We start from the raw sequence: 26,089 nt of genomic DNA on the forward strand, positions 1-26,089 counted from the left end.
AGCCCTACATCGGGCTCCCTGCTCGGTGGGGAGCCTGCTTCTTCCTCTTCCGCGCTTTCTCACTCTCTCTGGCAAGTAAATAAATAAAATCTTCAAAAAAAAAAAAAAAAAAGACTGAAACCAAGCAAGACCTTGAAGATGCAGCCAAGTTGAACTTCTGTTTAACTCAGCGGTATTCAGCTCCCTGTGATCTCCCAGAAGTCAGGCTGAGAAAATGACAATGCACTGTCACTGCAGATGGTATGACAAGCACTCTGAGCAGACAAATACATTGGCATATGGAGAGAAAGCAAATCCTTACCCAGAAAGAGGTCCCAAAACTCAAGACTGGAATGTCCTGAGCTTCTGAAACAATTTAAATGCCCAACAATGAGAGTATTTAAATATATGTTAGTGTAAGTGTAATAAGGAATATAAGGAAGCTACAAAAAATATGCTTTCAAAGAGCCTTCAATGACATGGGAAATTCTCATAAAATCAGATACAAAAATTACATATACAGAAGGATCCCAATTATGTAGAAAAGTAAATTCATAGGGGAAAAAAAGGAAGTCTGCCTAAATGTCAACAGTATCCTTGGGTACCAGGATCATGGGTGAATGTTTTCTTTCTTATATATTTCCATGTTTTTGAAACTAAAATATAAAGTCATATGCTTAAAAAATTGAATCATACAACCCAAAATTAAGAGTCTATAATACAATGGGCCTATATTCTTCAAAAATATCAATGTCATGAAAGAAAAGGAAAGGCTAGTAAATTGATTGTTTTATTTTTTTTATTATTTTTTTAAATAGCTATTTATTCTGCCTGTGTATTTTGAATAGAACACCTAGTTGATAATTCATGGAAGAAATTTTTGGTAATCATTTTCTTATAATACAAGTGCTACATGCTCATTTGGATAAAAAATTTTTAAATATAGTACATCATTAGTTTTTGATGTAGTGTTCAAAAAAAAAAAAAAGAAAAGAAAAGCTATGGAAGAGCTTGCTTATGAAGTGATTATGCTGGGAGGGCTCTGAGGGCAAGGCCCATGTCTGTCTGGTTTGCTGCTGCACCCTCCAATGTCTGTTACATTTCATGACACATAACACATGTGCAATAAATATTTATCAAATTTTTAAAAAATGTTTTTAATATAAATAAATTAAAAAATCAACTCCAATACCGTCACCCAACGTCTTAATATTTTATCTTCGACCTTCCAGACATTTTTACCCATATATTTTTCATAACAACACTGTCACACTCTACATAGTTTTAGAACTTCTTTGTCCACTTAACAGTACAATATTATTCTTTAGTAATAAAAAACCTGCCCACAGTAGAAGCTAAATGCCCACTGGAGGCATCTCTTCCTACAGTCATTGAACAAGCACGTTCAATCAACTACACAATAGCTGGGTAGGCCACAAACAATGAGGACTTATTTTTCAGGATAAAAATTACAGCATATGGTATGGCAAAGTATTTTTTCTTCTGATTTGTGATTTTTGTAAATAAGAAATCTTTAAATTTCTTTATTTAAAATAAAGATAAAATCTTTACTAAATCTAGTAAAAGTATAAGACAAAGATAAAAGATAAAAATCTTTACTAAATCTAGTAAAAGTATAAGACTAACTCACTATATAACTGCTATTTAATAAATTGTGCTTATAGAGAAAAATATTGTCTCATTCAAGACACGTGGTTACTATACATTAAACATTTGTTGTTAATGTCAACATTCTTGAATAAAGGCAAATTTTATGTCCTTAATTAATTCATTTTATATATGAATAAAAATCATGGAATGCTTAACTTGCTCAACAGAACAGACCACAGAAAATTCTCCTGGGGATTCAAAACAAAAAATAAAAAACTAAAACACAACTAACCTAACCAAAGTATACACAGATCTGGGATCACAGATGTTAAATCTAAAAGGGGACTTAAAAGGGCACCTGAGTGGCTCAGTTGGTTAAGCGTCCGACTCTTGATCTCAGCTCAGGTCAGGATCTCAGGGTGGTGAGATGAGCCTGGTGTTAGGGCCTCCACGTTGATCATGGAGCCTGCTGAAGATTCTCTCTCTCCCTCCTCCCACTCTCTCTGCCCCTCCCCCTCTGGTAGGGCACATGCATGCTCTCTCTCTCAAATAAATAAATAGGGACTTAAAGATTATCTGATCCCTCCCTTCATCTTGAAATAAGGAAACTAAACACAAAAAAGGTCTAATGATCTGAGTCATGGTTAGTTAATTTATTCAACAAATATTCATTAAAAAATCTACTAGGTGCCGGGTCCCATGCTCAGCTGTGTATATACAAGGTTTAGCAGGACAGATATTTTCTCCAACTGCACAGAACATACAGGCATCTTGCTGACAGGCAGTTAGTCTCCTGTTTTTATGGCTGGATCTTCTGATTGTTATTCCAATGCAGTTTCCCCTTTCATTCATTTGTCCCAATATTCAGTACCCACTACGTGCCAGGCTGTTGTAGGTTCTGAGGACAATGAACACGGCAAAGCACTTACCCTCATGCAGCTTGCATTCTAATAAGGTTCAGAGACAGACACATAAACAAAAACAAATCAGATCATGATAAGTGCTATGAGAATATTTAAGGATGATTAACAAAACAGACAGTCCCAGGGAAGAGGGGATGCACCTCTAGCAAAGGCAATCAGAGAAGTACCCTCTAGTTCCAGAGATGAAAGTAATATAGTAGTTACATTTATAGCAATTAGGTCTACAAATCTTTCTCCTCATTTATAAAGAAGATATTCAACAGATAGCCTCAGAAGTCAGGACATTTAACAGTAAGGCCTGTTCATTTCTAATGTTTCATTTTATCATAGTTTATTCTGCTTTCTGACTTTGGGCTAGGCCAGTTGTCCTGACAATATGCACCATGGAAAGGAAAATTCACTTCATAGAATATTCAAGAGTATGCTATTTAACCATTACAGACTCTTTAATTTATTGTTTACTCAACCAATGTTGCTTATGCTCCATTTGCTCTACTTAATGCTCTTTATGCCAAAAAAATAATCTCAATTAAATGCACTAGCATAATTACCAGTGGGAAAAGTTTTAATTTCAAAAGATAGCCAAGTTCTAAAGAGAAGACATATGGAATTTAAACTATAAATACACATAGATACCTGAATTATTCCAGCTGGCACATCTGACAATATAATTAATGATTACTAGATGTTCTTCTGCAGACTTAGATAATAAAAACAAAAAATCTATTTTAAAAATCTACATGGAGACCTAAATGCAACATACATGGTCTATATCTGAAAATTGTTTCCTTCATTTGATCAGTCGAATTCTAAATTTATTTTCTAGCAATCACATGGAGTAACAAAAGAGCATTTGTAGTTCAACCCAACAACTGCACTACTGGGTATTTATCCCAAAGATACAAATGTAGTGATCTGAAGGGACACATGCACCCCAATGTTTATAGCAGCAATGTCCACAATAGCCAAACTATGGGAAGGGCCCAGAGGTCCATCAACAGATGAATGGATAAAGAAGATGTGGTAATATATACATACAATGGAATATTAGCAGCCATAAAAAAAATGAAATCTTGCCATTTGCAATGATGTGGATGGAACTACAGGGTATTATGTTAAGTGAAATAAGTCAGTCAGAAAAAGACAATTATCATGTGATCTCACTGAGATGTGGTATTTAAGAAACAAAACAGAGGTTCATACGGGAAGAGAGAAAAAATAAAACAAGACGAAACCAGAGACAGAGACAGACCACAAGAGACTCTCAATCATAGGAAGCAAACTGAGGGTTGCTGGAGGGGAGGGGAGTTGAGGGATGCGGTAACTGGGTAATGGGCAATAAGGAGGGCACAAGATGTAATGAGCACTGGGTATTATATAGACTGATGAATCACAGACTTCTACCTCTGAAACCAATAATACATTATATGTTAATTGAATTTAAATTTTAAAAATCTTAAAAAATAATAATAATAATAAGAGCATTTCTAGTAGATACAGCAACTGGCTAGCTCAACTTCTGTTCTGCATCTCTTTATTTGCCTTCCTATACTGCACAGACTAGAATGCTAAAAAACAAACAAACAATAAAACTTCATTTCCCAGACTCCCTTAGTAACTAGCAATCTCCATGCATTTTAGTTTTCACTATTAGACGTACTTCTGTACAACCTGAATTCAGAGTCAAATTAAATGGGGGAGAAGCAGTACTCAAGGTGTTTTGCTGGTGTAGGTCTAGCAGGCAACAGAAAGCTTTGAAGCTAACAGTGCTGACAACAGTCTGATCATGAATCACAGCTAAGGTAGAATATTCCAGAACACAACAGTTGCTTCAAGACTCCTGGAAGTGCTGAAAGCAGCAGTGGACATACAGATTTCCTAAGATTCCAGTTTCCTAAACTAACTACAGTAGTAGTTTCCTTGATGGCCAGTAACACAGTGTCATTCTGAAGCCATTCCTTGAGGGTCAGCCTGGAGTCTAATCCTCCAGCCCTTCCAATGATTAATTAGCAAGCACCTAATTCCTTACGTTAATTTTTTTCTTCTTAAATAGCTAGAGTGGTTTAGATCATCTGCAACCACACCCTTGAGTGATACAGTAGTAAGACAATTACATGGAAACATAAACTGTCTGAACACTTTCATGTTTTCAAATATTCAAAGTAATCTAAAGTGGTCTGGACTCTCAATAGATACCACTGATTGAGGTACATCATATAATTCTTCATTTTTTTTCTGAGCAGTAACAAAGAGAAGCCTGGATTTTAAAAACACAGCTACTCTGGGACGCCTGGGTGGCTCAGTCAGTTGAGCATCCAACTCTTGATTTCTACTCAGCTCATGATCTCAGGGTTGTGAGATGGAGCCCCACATTGGGCTCTGAGCTCAGTGGAGAGTCCACTTGGGATTCTCGCCCTTTCCCTCTGCCCCTCCCCAGCTTGTGTACATGCCCTTTCTCTCTAAAATAAATATTTAAAAATAAATAAATTAAATAAAAACACAGCTACTCAACTCATTAAGTCATTTTTCATTTGAACTCATTATGATTTGATATTTGAAAATTATACTAAACAAAAAACATTCTCTTTCCAACCCTTGCTACTTTGAACAACTAAATCAGTACCTTTCATATGGTGGACGGCGAGTATATGTAAGCAACTGAGTATGGGTGGAATGATATAGATGATTCAAACTAATGGATAAGCCAAAAGTACATTTGTTTTGATTTCGGGGCAACAGATTGAATTATGAAAATGTCATAGATAAAATTAAATGCATTATCATAAAATCCATTAACTTTATTGTAAAACTACACACTCTGACAGAAAATATAGGGGAGGCTCCATGTTAAAATTTTAGGAAATTTCTATAAAGGCTGGAATAGTATAAAAATTTCCCAGAGTGACAGAGAAACCAATCGGATAGATAATTTCCTCAGCATATTTGTTTTTTAATATATTTATGGTTTTTCCATTTTTAAAAAAAAGAAAAATTGAACTAAAAGTCAGAAATCTATTCACTGAGGTAGATAGAATCTACTTGATAAAAGGTCCCTCTAGGACTCAAAAGAATACTCTTATTTCCTAAGGGTATTAATGACATACCTTTTCATGCAAAAATATGATATAAAAGAAATAAAATCATGGCCACCTGACTTTCCCCTGAATGATGAATAGTATGGCCTGGGTTCCCATCTATGAAGAAAAGTAATGTAATAAATTGAGGCTTACTTTTATCTCTGTCACTTAATACAAGTCTGTTCTCCAGTTCATGGGAAAAATAGAAGTGGTTCAGCAGATCCTTCTACCAGGAGCATGTCTACTATAGGAAAGAAGTCAGCCTCAGCTGCAAGCCTTTTTCATGAATAAATTCCCACAGTTCTATCAATTTACAGATTCAAGTTTTTCCCAACTTCCCCAAAAAAAAATAAAATAAAATAAAGGAATTTAAAAATAATGTTTCCTGATTACTCAGTTTGTGAAAAATGTGTTACTGGTTGTGGAAAGATACAACAGAATAGAAAACAAGGTCCCTATCCCCAAGGAAGTATGAGATTTTTTCAATCTATGTAAAAAACAAAACAAAACAAAAATTATTAAAGCCTCTGGAAACTGTTGGTGATCCTTATTTGGGGGAGTTCTTGTACATCTTTTCTTTAGTACCTGCCCCTTCATTCTTCTCAATAATTCCATGTGGCATATGGAAAATTTTACTTTTTTTAAGATTATATTTATTTATTTGAGAGAGAGAACACAAGCCTGAGCAGGGGGAGGAGGATGGGCAAAGAGAGAGGGAGAAGGAGACTCCCCACTGAGCAGGGAGCCTGATATGATGCCAATGCTTGGTGATGCTGACACGAGGCTCAGTCCTGGGATCCTGACATCATGACCTGAGCCGAAGTCAGAAGCTTACCCAAATGAGCCAACCAGGCACCCCGAAAATTTACTTTATTTTTAAATTCTCTTAGAACCTCATTAGTCAGCTAAAGATGGCATGATATGTCACAATGACTACATGGAGAATCACTGTCCCCAGTGCTATGGAAAAGCTAAATGAGCGAATGAAACAATATAGCTTAGCAAGTGTGGATCCTCACTAAAGAACATCCACTCTCACGCCTGTTCATAATCAGACACCCCGCCTAAAATTTAACCATGATTCGAACCTTGCAGATATGAATGAGGCAATTCACTTCTTGTGAATTTGAATTCTTCAGTGCAGTAGCTAAAGGTCAAGAAATTGGGTTAATGAGAACATGCCACTGGGGTGGCGATGGAGCAAGGGGAGTGGAGAAAATCAAAGGCAGAGACTATTTATTCTCCACTGCAAGTGGGAAAATCATGGAATAATGTCTTTAGGCAATATAACCCTGTTGGTAATTTTTTTTTAAGGAACTTGATTGTTTAGCTTATGGATTATCTGTGTCCTTTAGTGCTTCTTTTTGCTTTTAGTGTCATCTCTTAACTATTTCACTGGTGATTAGCACCTCTACAGAGGATGTAAATGGAAAGGAGATTGAAGTGAATGAAACTCAAAGGTAGCCCTTGAGTTTATATCTCACTACTAGGCAGTAAGTTCAAGAAAAAAGATTTATTGTAAAGAAAAGACTAAAGTGAGTGGAATCTTCACCTCAGCTAAATTCAACTTATAACAAGCAGATTTACAAAACACTTGAAGGGTTAATTATAATTCTTTGCTTTGTAACAGTCTCTCTTTTTTAAAAATTATCCCACTTATTATTATGTTTAATAGACATAAAATTCTTGGGTTCAAAATAATGCTTTAGCTTACCAAAATGTGTTTTACATATGGTTTCAAGAATACACCTAAAGCAGGGGCACCTGGGTGGCTCAGTCAGTTAAGTGTCCGACTTGATCTCACCTCAGGAGTTGATCTCAAAGATCATGAGTTCAAGCCCAACAAGGAGCCCACTTAAAAAAAAAAAAAATACACCAAAAGAAAGCTTACTTGCATTATGGGGGATGGTTGAGTGGCTAAAATTATGGTTGTTTTAATTTATTTCCATGGTTTCAGGGCCTATGCAGAAGTCAAACAAAGTTCTATGATTTAGGTTTTCAATATTGACTTTTTCCGATTTCATACTAGACTCTTCTTTGTATCACTAAAATCTATAAATGGAAAAAAATGTGGGTCCCCAGATGGAAAAAGAGAATCTTATTTTCCATAACCATAAAATAGAAAACAAGTGTTACACACGTTCAGATTCCTAATAAGCCAGAATTAGACAGCTATTTCAACCTGGAACAACATTAATTTTCCAAATGAAGTCCTTGAAAAGATAAAAGGAAATGCCCCAAACAGCAAAAATACTTCAATATAAAGCCACAAGTAGTCCTGTGTGGAATTACCACTACAAAATCTTAATAATACTCCTTCATCCAGAAACATGATACTTTAGTAACAACTGTGACACAAAGAAAGGTTTTGTGTTTTGTTTGTTTTGTTTTTGGCTCTTTCTAGATTATAGTCAACAAATTCCATTTATTCAACAAAGATCTGATGTGCAACGTGTTTGCTATGAGAGTTACAAAGATGATCTTGCTCCCAAGGAACTTAAGCCTGGGAGAAGAAAAAGCATTAACGGGAATAACCCAAAGCCACACAGTTTGCATACAAACCCAAGGAAGGGCCCAGGGGCTAAATTAGTCAAAAGAGAAAAGATGCGATGTGGCTGGGGTTCTCAAGGAGAACTTCACACAAGGTGGCATTTGAACACCAAAAAAGACAGAAATGGTATGCCAGATTTAGATAAGGACTGATAAGGAGGAAAAGGAAGGAAGAAGGAAGGAAGGAAGAATAAGAGGATAAGACAGGGCAAACTGTCCTTTTTTTAATTTTTTTTTTGATTTGGAAAATTTCGAGCTTACATAAAAGTAGAGAGAAGGGCGTAATAAAACTACATGTATCTATATTCCACTGCCATAATTATCAACCCATAGGCAATCTTGTTTCATCTCTCTTCTCACCCACTCCACGTCTCTCTCTCCTACTAGATTATTTTGAAGCAAATTCCAGATAGTATATTATCAGTAAAGATTTAAGTATGTCCCTTTAAAGGTAAGGGCTCTTTTTTTAGACTTACTGTGGTATTTATTTTTATATTAACTTAACACACACTGTCCTAAGTGCTTTACAAATACCAACTCATTTTATCCTCAAAACAACCCTAGAGGGTAGTTATTATATTATTCTTATCATTTCACAGGTGAGGAAACTAAAGACCAGAAAGTTAAGTAACTTGCCCAAAATTGCCTAGCTAGTAGTAAGTGGCAAAACAGGATTTGAACCCAGGTGTTCAGGCTTAGCTCAATGGTCTTAAACACTATACTACATTATCCTGCCAGTAAATATTTGGTTTACTCCTTCAGTGTCCAAACATAACTTACTCAAGTGTCAGTTTTCCATCCTATGTTTCAACTTGTCTTCAAAAAAGAGACACTGTTAGTCCTTCAACCACAAAGGAAAGGTACAATTGCACACATTCCAATGGAATAACATTGGCTTTTCTAGTAGCCTTCATACATGCAATTCAGACAAAGTAATCATGAACTCTAGAAGTTCTGAATAAATGCAAGTACTCTGGGCTCACAAATCACACAAGTGCATTTGACAAATCATGAACTATGTGAATGTCATATTTTGATGATAAAAACAGAGTCCTCACATTATTTTCAAAAATACAATTTCAGGGCGCCTGGCTGGCTCGATCAGAAGACCATGCAACTCTTGATCTCAGGGTCGTGAGTTTGAGCCCCTCAGTGGGTGTAGAGATTACTTAAATAAATAAACTTAAAAAAAAAACACTCCAATTTTATCAACTAGGCATTGCATACCTTCTGACTGTAACGTCTAAACAGAAGAACTCTCATAGATACCACTGAAACACTGAATTATTTTGTCCTGCACAAACACCACAATTATTTAATTTTAAGTAATCTTTAATTATGAAAACTACTTGTTTCCCCAATTCTTTCAAATAATTATGAAATTAACCAAATTAACTTAATCACTAAAATATGCTTATGTGTGTATATATAGATATCTATACGTGATATATACACGTATTAACAGCATCCAATTTTAATATCTGAAAATTTAGATTATCTGAAAAATACTCGTGTTTGTATATATGTGTATGGATTTGACATCCAACTTTAAAATATAGAAAAACTACCATCTCTGACTAGGAATTGAAAAAGCTGACTTTCGGGGCACCTGGGTGGCTCAGTCAGTTAAGTGTCTGCCTTCAGCTACGGTCAAGATCCCAGGTCCTGGGATAGAGCCCCATCAATGCTGGGAGACTGCTTCTTCCTCTCCCTCTGCCCCTCTCCCGCCCCTGCTCACTCGCTCACTCTCTCTCTCTCAAATAAATAAAATCCTAAAAAAAAAAAAAAAAAGCTGGGTTTATATTACAGTAAGTTTTCAAATGAGTTCCAGGAAAAGAATTATCTACCATTTACTAAATAATGTACTTCAATAGACACTTTACCTGCGGCAAGAGGCCATCTCACATTCCTAGCCTACAGCCAAGTTACTCTTGGAAAATAGAAACATTCTTATTTTTGAAAACACTCATGGTTATAATATCACATAATGAGAGACTCAACATAAATGTGTCTCTGGTTTGGATTAGAGCTACATCCATTAGGAAGTAAAGGAAATAGTGCCTAAGGAAAGATTTGATAATACCATTAGAAATGCTTATTTTATTGACATTGAAAGAAAAGATAAAAGAACATCATTTGCTTACTTTCTGGAGAAAGGAAAAGAAAAAGCGTATAACTTTCCACATATTTTAAGCCTCACAATGAAGAATATCAGGCATTTTCACAGCTTCTAGAGCATAACCGCTGTTCTTTAGAACAAAGGGGGTACTGAATACTTCCTTAAGAGATACCTGTTTCTCACCCCCAAAAGCCACCTGTCCTTTGAGACAAAATTTCTCCCAATTTAAGTAATTTATCATGTCAGTTGAAATGCCAACTCCTAACTAGGAAGGAGAGACACAATTAATGTGACAACATTAATCTCCCAGTCTGTGCCTCTTCCCCCTGAACAGTCCTGATCCTCCTTGACCTGCTTTCCCTTTCTTTTGGTCCAAAACCCTAATCATCCTGTACCCTGCCATATAATTTCCTTATTTATTATGTCCATTGTTTATCAAACTCCCCAGTTAGAATATGAGTTCCTGGAGGACAAGAATCTTTGATTTATGGGCTTTGTTGTCTATCTCTTAAAATAATGCCTGACACATAGTAGGTGTTCAATAAATATCTATTGAATTTGGGGTTTTAAAGTAATACTTTGGGGCACCTGGGTGGCTCAGTCATTAAGCGTCTGCCTTCGGCTCAGGTCATGATCTCAGGGTCCTGGGATCAAGCCCCACATCGGGCTCCTTGCTCAGCGGGGAGCCTGCTTCTCCCTCTCCCTCTGTTGCTCCCTCTGCTTGTGTTCCCTCTCTCGCTGTGTCTCTCTCTCTCAAATAAATAAATAAAATCTTTAAAAAAAATAAAATAAAGTAATACTTTATATACTTTATAGCAAACATTAATGAAGATGGAGCACGTACCACAGGCCAGACACCATGCTGTGTCCTTCATGACCATTTAAAAAAAAATCACAATAGCCCCGATAAATAAGTAATATTTTACTTATGAGAAATGTGTCACCTACAGAGATTAGGTAACTTCACAGCCAGTGAAGCTTATTCAAGATTTCTTCATCTTAATGTATGATTTGACTTGATTTTTTAAAGGACTGACACATTAGATCTTCAAATATTCAAACCTATCCAATAACTACAATAATAAAATGTGAGTTAACAAAGCTGATCAAGTATCTTCACAAATTATGTCAAATAGAAAATTCAGACCCTAGAAGTAATTATGGAATGATTTTGCTCCTCCTTGCTATAATTATACTACTCCCTTGATCTTAATAATGGCAAAAGAATAATAATTTCCATAATATTTTACAGTTGATAATATGCTTTTACAAATATTATCAAATTTGACACAAACTATAAAAAAATCTATAATCTTGTTCTTCACCTGATTCCAAAGAGAGAAAAAAAAAAATCCTGTCCAAATTAGACCTGAATGAGACACAGATATTCAGAAAAAGACCTCCTGAATGGCGAGTTCTGTAATTTCCAGAGCAGATAATAGCTTTCCGAATTTTCTCTTTCCTATCAAAAGGGACGAGGAGAAAAGCAACATAGTTCTACAAACTCAGAGCACAACTTGGCCTGGCCAGGATGCCAAAAGTGGAGGGAGCTGTCCTCTTAGTCCCCAGTACTCTCAACTTCACTTTTCCTAGAAAATGCTAATGGAAAATAAACAGAAACAATATCCAACTAGGAATCATTCATTCGTAAAGTATTTTGACAATATTTAAGATCCAACATTCACTGAGTGGTTACTCCATGCTCAGCACTATGGGAGATCCAGTTAAGTATAAGACATAGGTCCTACCATGAGAGACAATGGACTCTGAAAAACAAACTGAGGGTTCTAGAGGGGAGGGGGGAGGGAGGATGGGTTAGCCTGGTGATGAGTATTAAAGAGGGCACGTTCTGCATGGAGCACTGGCTGTTATACGCAAATAATGAATCATGGAACACTACATCAAAAACTAATGATGTAACGTATGGTGATTAACATAACATAATAAAAAAAAAAAAAAGACATAGTTCCTATGCTCAAAAACTAGCTGGAAAAGCCAGATACGAAGATGTAAAGATAAACAATGGAAAAGTGAACTGCAAAAACAAAAAAATCTAGAAACTGGGAGATAGCAAAGAAGCATTATCATCTCAAATACTTGGCATTTGGTAATTCATTGCAAAGTCTGTATTAGTAATACTTTTTCAAATTCAACTTTCTGTTACAAAGCAGTATACTTTTTTTTTAATTTTATTTTATTATGTTATATTAGTCACCATTCATTACATCATTAGTTTTTGATGTAGTGTTCCATGATTCATTGTTTGCATATAATACCCAGTGCTCCATTCAATACGTGCCCTCCTTAATACCCATCACTGGGCTAACCCATCTCCCCACTCCCCCTCCCCTCTAGAACCCTCAGTTTGTTTCTCAGAGTCCATAGTGTCTCATGGTTCATCTCCCCCTCCGATTTCCCCCCCTTCATGTTTCCCTTCCTACTATCTTCTTTTTTTTTAAACATATATTACTTGTTTCAGAGGTACAAATCTGTGATTCAACAGTCTTGCACAATTCACAGCGCTCACCATAGCACATACCCTCCCCAATGTCTATCACACAGCCACCCCATGCCTCCCACCCCCCACCACTCCAGCAACCCTCAGTTTGTTTCCTGAGATTAATTCCTCATATCAGTGAGGTCATATGATACATGTCTTTCTCTGACTGACTTATTTCGCTCAGCATAATACCCTCTAGTTCCATCCACGTCATTGCAAATGGCAAGATTTCGGATTTTTTGATGGCTGCATAATATTCCATTGTATATATATACCACCTCTTCTTTATCCATTCATCTGTTGATGGACATCTAGGCTCTTTCCATAATTTGGCTATTGTGGACATAAAGCAGTGCACTCTTAAAATCCTGTTAAAATTATACTTACTCTTGGGCCACCTGGGTGGCTCAGGTGGTTGAGTGTCCAACTCTTGATTTCGGCTCAGGTCATGATCTCCAGGTCACGGGATCAAGTCCTACAGCCTCCACACACAGTAGGGAGTCTCCTTGAGATTCTCTTTCTCTTTCTCTCTCTCTCTCTCCCCTTCTCCCTCTCCCTCTGTCCCTCTCCCTACTCATGCTTTCTCTTTCTCGCTCTCCCTCCCTCTAAAATAAATAGACAAATCTTAAAAAATATATACTATATACTTATTCTTTAAGACCTAACTCAAAAGTGACAATCTCTGTCATTTTCTCTGCCCTTCCCTCAATGCTCCCAGGTTTTGTTATCTCTCAAATTTTCTACACACCATTTATTAGGGAATTACACTTTAAATGTTCTCTTTGGCAGGTAAAAACAATCAAAGGAACAACCAAATATCTAAACAAAAAAAGGAAATTAGGATATATAAATTACATAGGTCACTGATACAGCAACAGAGCAGTGGTTATCAAGAGTTACTTAGAAATCCGTGTGGGTGTTTCACAGTGATTGTACAACTAGAAATGTTAAACATCCTAAATTCTTGGAAGAGTCTTCACTGAACAACTATCCTGCATCCTGCATGATTTCCCAATCTTTTGCTACACATTCATGTAGCTGAAATTATCTGAGCTGGAGCCTAATTCTGTTTTATATTTTAACAAGGATTTAGGCAATACACTGAATTTTCAGGGAATGAAACTACCATGTGAATTAAGAAAAGACTGTTGTTCAGCATTTTGGAAAACCAGGTCCCTGACAGCAATGTATCCACCTGTTCTTGTAGCTCTAGACACTGACATCGAGTGGTGAGTAAATACATGGTTATGTATTGTGTCGCTCCATTTCTCAACAATGTATACTGGTTCCTCCCTGATCTCCCTCCACTCCAAATGGCCCTTTCTGCCCCATCACTTCTGACAATGTCCAATGCAATTTTTTTAATTCTAGCATTTGAGGTCATTTAGAATCTCCCCTCCTTAGTGCATACTCGACATTGTGACAGCTATTCCCTATAAATGCCAGACTTTTTCTTGTTTTCAAGTGTTTACTCATGCTATTTCTCCTCCAGATACACCTTCCACCTTTCTCTGTCTTCCCAGATCCCATCATCCTCCAGGGCTCACCTAAGGGATCCTTCTCTGATAAACTGCCTAGATATTATCTTTCACTATGGTCTATTTCTCCTTAAATTGCCCATTACAAGACAGGCTGTTTTGCTACTTGATTGTATTCAATTTAGCATTTTATTTTACAGCCTTATGCTGTTTTCTCATTGTTTCATGTCTTATCTTTCCCCAGGAGAATATAATTTTGAGTGCAGGAACCCTTCTACACCTCTTTTTGATACCTAATCTATTTTGCTAAGTGATTGGAATAGAGTACGTGTTCAACAGAAACCTATTTAACTGAAGATCAACTTCACTTTTTATCTCAGGGAATTGGGGTAAACCTTTTGCAGAACACTGAACAATGTATAAGAGACTTCAAAGGCTTACAAGTCCCAAATGAGTAAAAGATGCCCTGATCATCAGCTGGTTCACAATGAAAAAATAAACACATTAGTTTTCAATTGGTCCCACCTAAAATTTGTCTTCTTAATGAGGATATAGTGAGAATCCACAAAAATTATATATGTTACCAATTTTACTTTATATCAGTAAGGAATACAAGGGGCAATTTATATCAGATATCATTTCTTAATATTTTTACAATAATGGAAAACATAATAGTAGGACACGAGTATTTAAACAGGTCCTGAGACAAGCCAATTGAACCCTGATTGCAAGGCTTGTTCTTCAATGGGCATTTATATCTTGCTAGGCACTATATCAGCACTTCCAGTAGCTTCCACCAATGGTGCCTAATTGTGGCTTTACAACCCAAATTACTAGTGAAGAAAACTGAATGTGAGATATGAGCTACTATAATTAAATTACAGAAAACATCAAAACTTCCAGTATTTAAGAATTAACTTGAGGGGCACCTGGGTGGCTCATTCAGTTAAGCTTCTGACTCTTGATTTCGGCTCAGGTCATGATCTCAGCGTTGTGAGATCAAGCCCTGTGCCCAGCTCCATGCTGGGTGTGGAGCCTGTTTAAGATTCTCTCTCTCCCATGAACCATGAGAGACTATGGACTCTGAGAAACAAACAGGGTTTTAGAGGGGAGGGGGGAGGGGGGATGGGTTAGCCCAGTGATGGGTATTAAGGAGGGCACGTACTGCATGGAGCACTGGATGTTATATGAAAAGAATGGATTGAAAAGAATGGATCGTGGATCACCACATCAAAAACCAATGATGTATTGTATGGTGACTAACATAACACAATAAAATTAAAAAAAAAAAAGATTCTCTCTCTCCCTCTCCCTGAGCCCCTCTCCCCTCCCCTCTCCCCACCATGCCCCCAGCACTCACAGGCGCATGCACAATCTCTCTAAAAAAAAAAAAAATTTGTGAGTTCCATGTAAAAGTTATCTATCCCCACTTTTAATTAGTTGAAGGTTTAAACTGAAAGTAACTGGCAATAAGTTGATTTCTGTTTTGATGTATTAGGAAATATTTATTGCCTATGAGCATTAGTTTAATTTTTGAACAATAAAAATAAGGCAGAGCAGTAAAATATTTTAGTAGTAATAACCCAGCATCATACCTCACTGAAAACTCATGATTATTAGTCATGACATGAATCCATATGCAATTAAGTAAATGGAAAAAGAAAAATGAATAGCCAGAAATTTCAGGTCAAAAGCTTAAGTTTTTACATGGATACAGATACAGGAAAAATATGATTAGGATCAACTAGAGAAGAGGAGTTCTAGAGTAAACCAGCACAATTCAACAGTGAACTACAAATGACAGCTATAACTACGCGTTTCCCTTATGAGGAAATGCCTCTGAATAGACAAACTTGAGCAAGAATGAAAATCGCACACAAAAGATCTCAGGAAACTTGAACTCTGCTAAGATCCTATATGGCCAAGCTATGAGCAAGCAGATGACAGTTCCTCAGGCATGGGGAGGGCAGCACCAAGGGGGAGGGCAAAGGAAATAGCACTTGGATTATGTGCCAGGTGTCTTCACATACCTTAATTCAAAGAGAAAAATAATAGTTTGTGCCCAAAAGCATTCACAGAATGGTTTTCTCCAAAGACCAAACATATGCTCAGACACACAGCCTTGAGAAAAAAGCACATGCAAGAACAATTAGCCTTGCAACTGTAATTTAAGAAACAGTATAAAGGACACCAAGAAGCTTCTTTTCTTCCTTCTCACATCGCAAATGTTCTATCAGTGAAAGAGAGAAAATAAAAAAGTTTTTCAATATATTGAGGCTACTCCTTGCTTAATAAAGCAAGCCAGAGTTGCCAAGAAGCCCGGACTTAGAAGACAGGGAATTCTCCTTTCTGCCTGAAAAACTTTCTAAGTTGTGACATCACTAACTCAATTATGCATGTCTGTGAAGATGGCATTAAACAGGTGGATCTGAGCATTTCAAATAGATCTGGCATGAAGCTATTTCTTGCTCAAAAATTTCCACTCACTCACGCAACGCACAAATTGCAACGTTGAGGTTGAAAACAGGAAAAATCACTTGGCTTAACACCAAGTACTTCAGGGCGTTGCAGTTTCTGCCCCTGGCCTGCGCAGACGACAGAGAAGACATGCCCGGAATGCCACAAGCACAACTCGGGACACCACTTGACACCTTCACGAGGGAGGGTAAGTCCCAGGGCACGAACCAAAGAATTACAAAACTGGTTAGTTCTAAGAGATCCTGTCTGTTAGAAAATAACACTACGATCACTTAAGCAAGAAGCCCCTAAAGAAATGCTTTACCATCAACATTCTTTATTCCAGGAGGATGATATTGGGTGGAAAAACACAGATGTCAACCAATGCTTTGAAGAGTAATTCATGAGTTGAACCCAATGTGGACAAGTTTTAGGAATAATTAACCAATTTATTTCATTTACATCTTACAACTTATGCATGCATACAAGTGACATATGACAATAATCTATTTCTAAAGTCTGAGAGCTTTTCCAGTAAGTACAAAACAAAAATTCTAAGTGATAAGAAAGCATTGTGTTTAATTAACAATGGTCTTCTTTTTCTTTGTTAGCTATATATAAAATAATTGGTGCATCTTAAAATTATGATATCTTTGATGGATAAAATATGGTAGGCTATGGTAAATACAGATATATAAACATGTATTTATGATATATGACCACTGATGTAAACTCCACAAATACCAAATACTAGAATGATAGGGATTCCCTTTGACACTCAAGCATGTAAACTTGGGGTCTGTTAATAATTTTTAAAGTAGATTATAAACATGAAGTATACACCATTCCAAGAAGACATTAGGTTTAAATAAAAGTAGATTCAAAGGAAATGCAGAAAAATTTATGTGACAATACCATAAATATAAGAAAAATACTTTGGTTGCATCTAACCTTAGTTTAGGTAACATGTGAAAGGAAAATCATATGCCCTGCATCTGTCTCCCCATGACATATTACTTGGGTACCTATTAGCAAAAGAATCATGGACTGGATAAACCCCAATGTTACCTATCAGAGCCTAGTACAGATGTGACTTTTACGTTCCAAATATTTTAGGTTCAGAGCATGAACAGCCACATTAAAATACAGGTTTTTTAGCGAAATAAAGTAATCATAATAGGGACAGGGAAAGGCGTATTCAACCACTTAAGCAGTAACCATTTCCACAAGACTAGACAGAACTATACCAAATTTCTAAAGCCATCACCTCTCACATAGAAGTTTGCTTCAAATCTGTTACAAGCCTGATCTTCAGCCCACTTATCCTTTGGGGAGGTCTGAACTCGAAGGTCTTGACTCCTATCCCTGCCCAAACCGTTCCAGGCTTTTCTCCATGTGCTGTGCGGAATCCTGCTGACTTCAGAGGCTGTGCTCCATGTGTGGTTACACACATGGCTGAAAAGTTTTAAAATGCTTGGCCTTTATTAGAAACTCACATGCACCTAAGGTTTTTTAAAAAAGACCTTAGAAAGGCTTCAGAGAGGAAGCAATATGTAAACTTCAACTTACCAATCAATTCCTCTGAACACTTGTGTGAGATTTTTGAGATAAAGGATAATCATTCCCACCTTGGAATCCACATTAGCTAGTACAACCCTCTGTATACAGCAAACACTCAGTAAAGTTCTAATGAATTGAATTAAAATGGCAGGAACAGGAAGAGCAAAAGCATTCTAGATGGAAAAAGCAGGGTGGGTAAAGACACAAGGGAGAGAAAGCACAAGTGTTCCAGAAAATGGTATCTATGGTGTGTGAGCGAGAGGAAGAGAAGACTATGCTGAAAAGTAGTTGGTGGCCAGATCGTGGAAAGCTTTCAATGTCATGCCAAGGAGTTAGGAGTTTTTTGGGTTGTTTTTTTTTTTTAAGATTTTATTTATTTATTTGAGAGAGGACACAGCGAGAGAGAGGGAACACAAGCAGGGGGAGTGGGAGAGGGAGAAGCAGGCTTCCCGCTGAGCAGGGAGCCCAATGCGGGGCTCGATCCCAGGACCCTGGGATCATGACCTGAGCCGAAGGCAGATGCTTAACGACTGAGCCACCCAGGCGCTCCAAGTTAGGAGTTTATTATGTAAGAAAAGGGAATGGTGGTGATTAGGGTTGTGCAAGAGTATTTAAGATGATTTAGAAGGGGGTTAAATAAGCTGTTGTGATAGAGAAGAAGGATGTAAGTCCTGAACTGGGGCAACAGCAACAGAAATGTTAAAGCACCATCAGAGAGCAAAGGCACCACTCAAGTAGAACCCACAAAATTTAGTAGATATGGGGAGAGGAGAGTTGAAGAAAATATGAAAGTTTCAAGGTTTATTGAATGTGACAACAGTAAAGTCCATCAATACACATAAGAAATGAGCTATCTGGGGAAGATATAAATCTATTAGCACAAGTATGAGCATTTAAGTTGAAAGAAATCTCGGCATACATCGAGACTGATGTGAGAATGGGATCCAGGCTCAAAATTCCAAAGTCACCTGCCCAGCTCAACCCTGATAATGGGTGAGATGATAGAGGAAAGAAGCTACTATTGGTAGTTATAAAATATGAGAAATTGTTTTTGTTCTGCCCTAGAGGAAACTGTATGAATGTGAATGTTTCTTCCTCCTTCCTGATAACAAAACTGTCTGATATTTCTCTTTTCCCCCTGACTACCAGGGTGCTTACATGTGTTCAATTCTACAATTATGTTAATCTTTATGTTTGGAAATTTTCTCTTGTCCATTTCTTGGTCTAATCTTAGTTACTTACTTTTCTTGGCCCTGCCTCTTTACTTCTACTTTATTGTTTTATTTTCTATGTCCAATACTTCCATAAATATTTATTACAAAAAAATGAGTCAATGAATGAATGAATATGGTTGGTAGGAAGCCACCTCAAATCCTTTGTGGAAAAGCAGGATTTAAAAGTTAAATTAAATTTTAAATTAATTTAAACTTAAATTAAAAAATTGTTTTATTTGCAGGGTGATAGCTAACTTCTTATGAATTACAGGAATGTTTCTCTCCAATTAAGAAAACCTGCTAGATATTAAATGTCTGTTTTTTAAAAGGCAAATTAAGGGATGATTAATTTCATTATAAAACAATTTAGGCACACAAAAGATTCTTGCCCTGAATTAGAACTTCCAGAGACAAAATAAAAAAATTTTTCTTCAAGCAAGAATTAGAAACTTTTAGCAAGGGGCGCCTGGATGGCCCAGTCAGTTAAGTGTCTGACTCTTGATTTCAGCTCAGGTCATGATCTTAGGGTTGGGAGACCAAGTCCCGTGTGGGGTTCGCACTCAGCACAGAGTCTGCTAGAGATTCTTTCTCTCTCTCTCCCTCTGCTCCTCCCCCAGCTCACGCATGTGCTCTCTCTAAATAAATAAATAAAATATTTTAAAAAAACTTTTGGCGGGCGCCTGGGTGGCTCAGTTGGTTAAGCGACTGCCTTCGGCTCAGGTCATGATCCTGGAGTCCTGGAATTGAGTCCCACATCGGGCTCCCTGCTCGGCAGGGAGTCTGCTTCTCCCTCTGACCCTCCCCCCTCTCATGTGCTTGCTCTCTCTCATTCTCTCTCTCTCAAATAAATAAATAAAATCTTTAAAATAAAAAAAATTAAAAAAATAAAAAAACTTTTGGCAAGCAAAATCTGACAAAGCATCTCTAACATAATGACGCAAAGCATTAAGAAAACACTATTAACTAATGTTCAATTTATATACCATTTTTTTAATAGAAAGGTAGGGATGTGGGGACTGGTGGGTGGGAGAGGGAGAGAAAGGATCTTAAGCAGGCTCCACACCCAGCTCAGAGCCTAATGCGGGGCTCAGTCTCATGACCCTGGGATCATGACCTTAGCCAAAATCAAGAGTTGGACACTTAAACCGACTGAGCCAACCAGACACCCCTATATACCATTTTTTAAAGAGAGAAGCTACTGAAAAAAACAAGTCACACAACGACAATTCAACAATAAACATTGTACCCCATTCCAAAGAGAGGTGTTTGGTGTGTGTGTGTGTGTGTGTGTGTGTGTCTGTGTGTGTGTGTGTATATATATATATATATATATATATATATAGTATCTAAATTATAATCTCTTTGTGCTTGTCTTGGTTCTAGCCTAATAGGAAAGGCCCCTTTCTAAGCTCAGAGGCCTCCACTTAATACACTATGCTTCCACAAGTCCTATCTGTTCTATAGATAAATGATAGTTTGTCCTCTACCCGGCAAGCCCTATAAGCTCTGTTAGCTCCTTTTAACCACAAGACCAGTTACCAGGTTCTTGTCCTCCTCACTGGCACAACTCCTTAATGTGCAGGCAGTTGATGGAAAATATGCAGGGTAGATCTGAATTTTACATATTCTCCTTCTACATTTGGTGTAGAATTCACCCACCCATGGGTCTAAACGAAGAAGCATACAAGTCATTCTGGAGAAATATTAACCTTTTAGAAAAACAACCTTCGGTTATAGGTCTTCATAATTTGTCTTAAATGTAATGCCAAAAAATGCAGCATTTTAAATAGAGCAGGTGTCTTTGCAATCCTTGCAATGGAGATGATCTCTTAGGCATGTTTTGCTACTATTTTTTAAACTATCATTTATTGAGGAGTCTATGTACTAGACACTTAAAACCCACTTTTTAGACTTTGTAAAAGGAATTGAGATAATGTATATTAGTTCCATTCTGCAGACAAGGAAACAAAGATAGAAAGCCATGTAAATACAAAGGCCCTTGGCTTTTTGTGCTTACAACACTGTCTCTCTGGATAATTCTGTGTTCAAAGAGCTCATCAGTTCAACAGGGCTCTGAGCATCCCCAGTCTTTCAACATATATTCAGTAAATACCTTCTATCTGTGGGCTTAGTGAAGGCTTCTAAGAAAGAGATGATAGCTGTGTCTTGAAAGGTAAATAGAATCAGGCAGAGAGTTAGTTATTCTAAAAGAGAGTTGAATAGCAAGAGTATGGATTTGAGTATGTTGGAACCTCTGTGACTACTAGAAAATTCAAAATTATTTATGTGGCTCACATTATATTCCCATTATTGGTAGATGTTGTGAGGATAATGGACTGGAGGCAGGCAAAGGAGAATCAGGGAGGTGGATTAGTAAGCTTTTGCAGTTGTCTAGGTGGGTGATAATGACAGTTTTGATTAGGCTGTGGCAGTGGAAATGGAGAGAAGTGTAGATTCTACATGTATTTTGGAAGTAGAGTCATCATGACTTGCTGATGGATTAGATAAGGGAAGGATGGGATAAAAAATGACTTACAGGTTTTTACTTTGTAACTAGATGGATGGAGTTGCCCTTCCCCAAAACGGGGGAGACTGAAAAAAATTTTGGGAGCAGAATATCAAGAGTATGGATATGGGCATGTTAAGAGCCTGTAAGATATCCAGATGGTTGGATATGAGAGTCTGGAGCAAAGAGGAGAGTTTAGCTGAAGATATTAATTAGTAGTTGTCAGTATTTCGTTGATACTGAAAACTTTAAGATTGTACAGCAAAAACTATAAAACATCAATGAAAGAAATTTTAAAAGACCTAAATAAATGGAAAGACATCCTATATTCATAAATTGGAAGACTTAAAATTGTTAAAATGATAATATATCGCAAATCAACCTGCAGATTCCATACAATCTCTATAAAAACTCCCTAATTCCAGGGGCACCTGGGTGGCTCAGTCATTAAGCGTCTGCCTTTGGCCCAGGTCATGATCCCAGGGTCCTGGGATTGAGCCCTGCATCGGGCTCCCTGCTCAGCGGGAAGCCTGCTTCTCCCTCTCCCACTCCCCCTGCTTGTGTTCCCTCTCTCACTGTGTCTCTCTTCGTCAAATAAATAAAATCTTAAAAAAAAAAAAAAACTCCCTAATTCCAAAACTTACTACACTACTCAAAACAGTGTAGTACTGGCATAAGGATAGACATACAGTTCAGGAGAAATAAACTATTACAGGGGCGGCAGGGTGGCTCAGTCATTAAGCGTTCAACTCTTGATTTCAGCTCAGGTCATGATCCCAGGGTTGTGAAATCAAGCCCCAAAACGGACTCTGCACTGGGCATGGAGTCGGCTTGAGATTCTCTCTCTCTTCCTCTGCCTCCCACCTCTAAAAACAAAACAAAATAGGAAAAAACTATTACATTTATGGTCAGTTGATTTTTTTTTTTTTTAGAGAGAGAGTGTGAACATGACCTGGGGGTGGAGGGAGGGGAAAGGGTAGAGGGAGAGGGAGAGAGAGAATCTTAAGCAGGCTCCATGCCCAGCACAGAGCCCGATGCAGGGCTCAATCTCACAACCCTGGGATCGTGACCTGAGCTAAAATCAAGAGTCGGACACCTAACCAACTGAGCCACCCAGGCACCCCTATGGTCAGCTGATTTTTGACAAGAATGCCAAGACAATTCAATGGGGGAAAGAGTGACCTTTTCAACGAATGGTACTAAGACAACAGGATATCCACATGCAAAGGAATTTGGACCCCTACCTCAAACCATATACACAACTCACTCAAAATGGATCAAAGACCTAAATCTAAGAACTGAAAACTATAAAACTTTTAGAAGAAAGCACAGTGTAAATTTTGGTGACTTTAGATTCAACAGTGGTTTCTTAGCTATGATACCAAAAGTACAAGCAACAAAAAGAAAGTTAGATAAACTGGGATTCATCAAAATTGAAAACTTTTGTGCTTCAATGGGCACTAGTAAGAACATGAAAAAATGATCCAGAGAATGGGAGAAATTTTTTGCAAAGCATATATCTGATAAAGGAATAGTGTCCAGAATATATATGGAACTCTTATAACTCAACAATAAAAACATAAATTACCCAATTTAAAAATGGGCAAAGGATTTGAATAGACATTTCTCTAACATTTCATGAATAGAGGATGCCTTTCCATCTATTTAGGTCTTCTTTAATTTCTTTCAATGATGTTTTGGAGTTTTTGCTATACAATCATAAAGTTTTAAATGTCAATGAAATACTGACAACTACTAATTAACATCTTTAGTTAAATTCTCTGTGCTCCACATTATAAAAAAATAAAAAGAAATAAGTAAATTTAACAGTTCATTTTAATTTAGCCCAGTCTCTCCAAAATATAAATATTTCAATATGTAATCAATATAAAAAATTAATGAGACAATTACATTCTTCTTTTCATACCAAGGCTTTGAAATTTGGTGTGTACTTTTCATTTATAGCACATCCCTACTTAGAAGCTTAATTTTCATCAGAAATACCTGATCTATATTTAATGTTATAAACATATAGTTGAAAAGATATTAGAACATACTTAAAAGTTTTCCAATAACTGAATCAATTATGCTTTTAAATTTAAGTTCAAAATTACATAAAGTTGAAAATTCAGTTTCTCAGTAGCAGCCACATGGGGTTGTGACTACAATCTTAAACAGCACTTACCTAGAGTAATCTTTTTTAGATATAAATCAGAGTATGTCACTATCCTGATTAAAACCCTTCCTTCAGTTGCTTACCATTGCAGTCCAGGCAAAATTTAAACTATTTTTTACACCAACAAAGTCTACCTAAACTCCCTTCTGCTACTTTTCCTTGCCATAATTCCCCCTAGCTCAACTTACCTTAAATTCCTACAACACACAAAGCTCTTTGACACCTCAGAGACTTAACACATACTATTCCTTCTGCATGGAATGCTTTTTCCTAGCTCTTCCCATACCTAATTCCTTTTCCTTCAGCTGAAATATCACCTGACCAGCCAGGCTTCCTTGATCAACCTATAAATAATGTCCCTCTCTGTCATGCTCTAGCATTGTGTCATGATCATTTCTGTCATGGCATCCATACTAAGTTATAATTATACACTTTTTATTTGCTTGTTGTTGATCTTTTCACTATACCACATGCTCTTCAATGACCGGGAGTATGCTTGTTCACTTATTAATGCCTTTCTGCTGCCTAAGACAGTGCCTGGCACACAGAGTGTTCAATAAACAACATCATATGCTGCAGATAAATCAGTATGACAGAGGCTGAAACCTCTCTATTGTATTTGTTGACTCATTCACTCAGTATTTACTCAAAAGTTACTATATGCCAAAAGTGACCCAGGCTCTGCCCTCAAGAAGCTCAGAATGATAATGATAGAAGTAGATAAATAATTTAATACAATGTAATAAGTATAACATTAGAAAACTACTCACAGTTATGATGCCTAGAAGAGAGACAAGTAACTTGGGAAAGATGAGAAAGTGGAAGGTAACTGAGGTACCCAAGAGAAGAGGAGAAAGGAAACTTGAGTTAAAGATAATAGGAGCTAGCCTGGTGAAGGATCACATTGTTCCTTATAAAGGGACTCATGTGATATAGGCAAAGAAATGTGAAACAGCACAGTGAATGTGTACAGGGCATGAAAAGCAGCTGGATCCAGGCATAACAGATAACCTGGAGAGGCTGGGTCATTGCAGGGCCTTTTATGCCATGCCAAGAACCTTGGATTTTATGTGGTTGGCATTAGGACTTGAAGAGTTTTCACCAAGATAGTGACATCATTTAATTTTAATTCCATATCAATCATGCTATGGCTGTGTGGAAGCTAGGTTGGAGGATTACAGATGGCAAAAGCATAAAGTCCATTGCTATAGTCCAGAAGATGAATGATGCCAACTTGAACCCAGTGGTTGTAGGAATTAAGCATAGGTGATCAATTTCAGAAATACTTAGTAAAATAAGCTGTTTAAAAATCATCAGTGACCTTGGCAAGGGCAGTTTCAGTATGCTGATGGGATTGGAAGATACATTTTTTTTAAATTTTATTTTATTATGCTATGTTAATCACCATACATTACATCATTAGTTTTGGAAGATACATTTCATTCCTTATCCACAGCTGCAGAAATCACAGGAATTGTGGAAGTGGTAATTACAAGCTCCCAAATCTGGTTGCTTATTAGGAGCACCAGGAGAACTTCTGAAAAATACAGATTTTGCTGGCTTAATTCCAGACCCACTGAGTCAGTCACCATGAGTCGAGCCCAGGAACCCTTATTTTGACAAGTCCCTTTAGTAAATCTTACACAGATATCCACATATTTGCCTTGGGAGATGTTGGGATAGACCAGTCTTTCAAGTATATTTAAACCTTGTAATTCAAATCTATTTGATTCCTGGGTTCAGACAGTAAGAGTTCAGAAAGTAAAGGCTGTAAAGATAAGGAAGGAGCTAAGCCAACAGCAGAAGAGGGCAGAGGTTAAAATGGGAGAATCCTAAGTAGATTTATAGCATTAAGAAAATGGATAGAGAAGTAAAGGTGAGAGAAGTGATAATTTAAAAACTAAGGCACATGGGCTAAGAACATTAGTTTATCAAGCTA

At 37.1% G+C, this 26,089-nt stretch overlaps 1 protein-coding gene across 4 annotated transcripts in view; it reads right to left on the reverse strand.

Moving 5' to 3' along the window:
• Positions 1 to 26,089, reverse strand: part of DNM3 (dynamin 3) — a 576,371-nt gene that overhangs the window by 535,942 nt on the left and 14,340 nt on the right. The gene's annotated exons all lie outside the window — the stretch shown is intronic.

This window comes from Neomonachus schauinslandi, chromosome 6 (assembly GCF_002201575.2).
Source record: "Neomonachus schauinslandi chromosome 6, ASM220157v2, whole genome shotgun sequence".
NCBI classification, from domain to species: domain Eukaryota; kingdom Metazoa; phylum Chordata; class Mammalia; order Carnivora; family Phocidae; genus Neomonachus; species Neomonachus schauinslandi.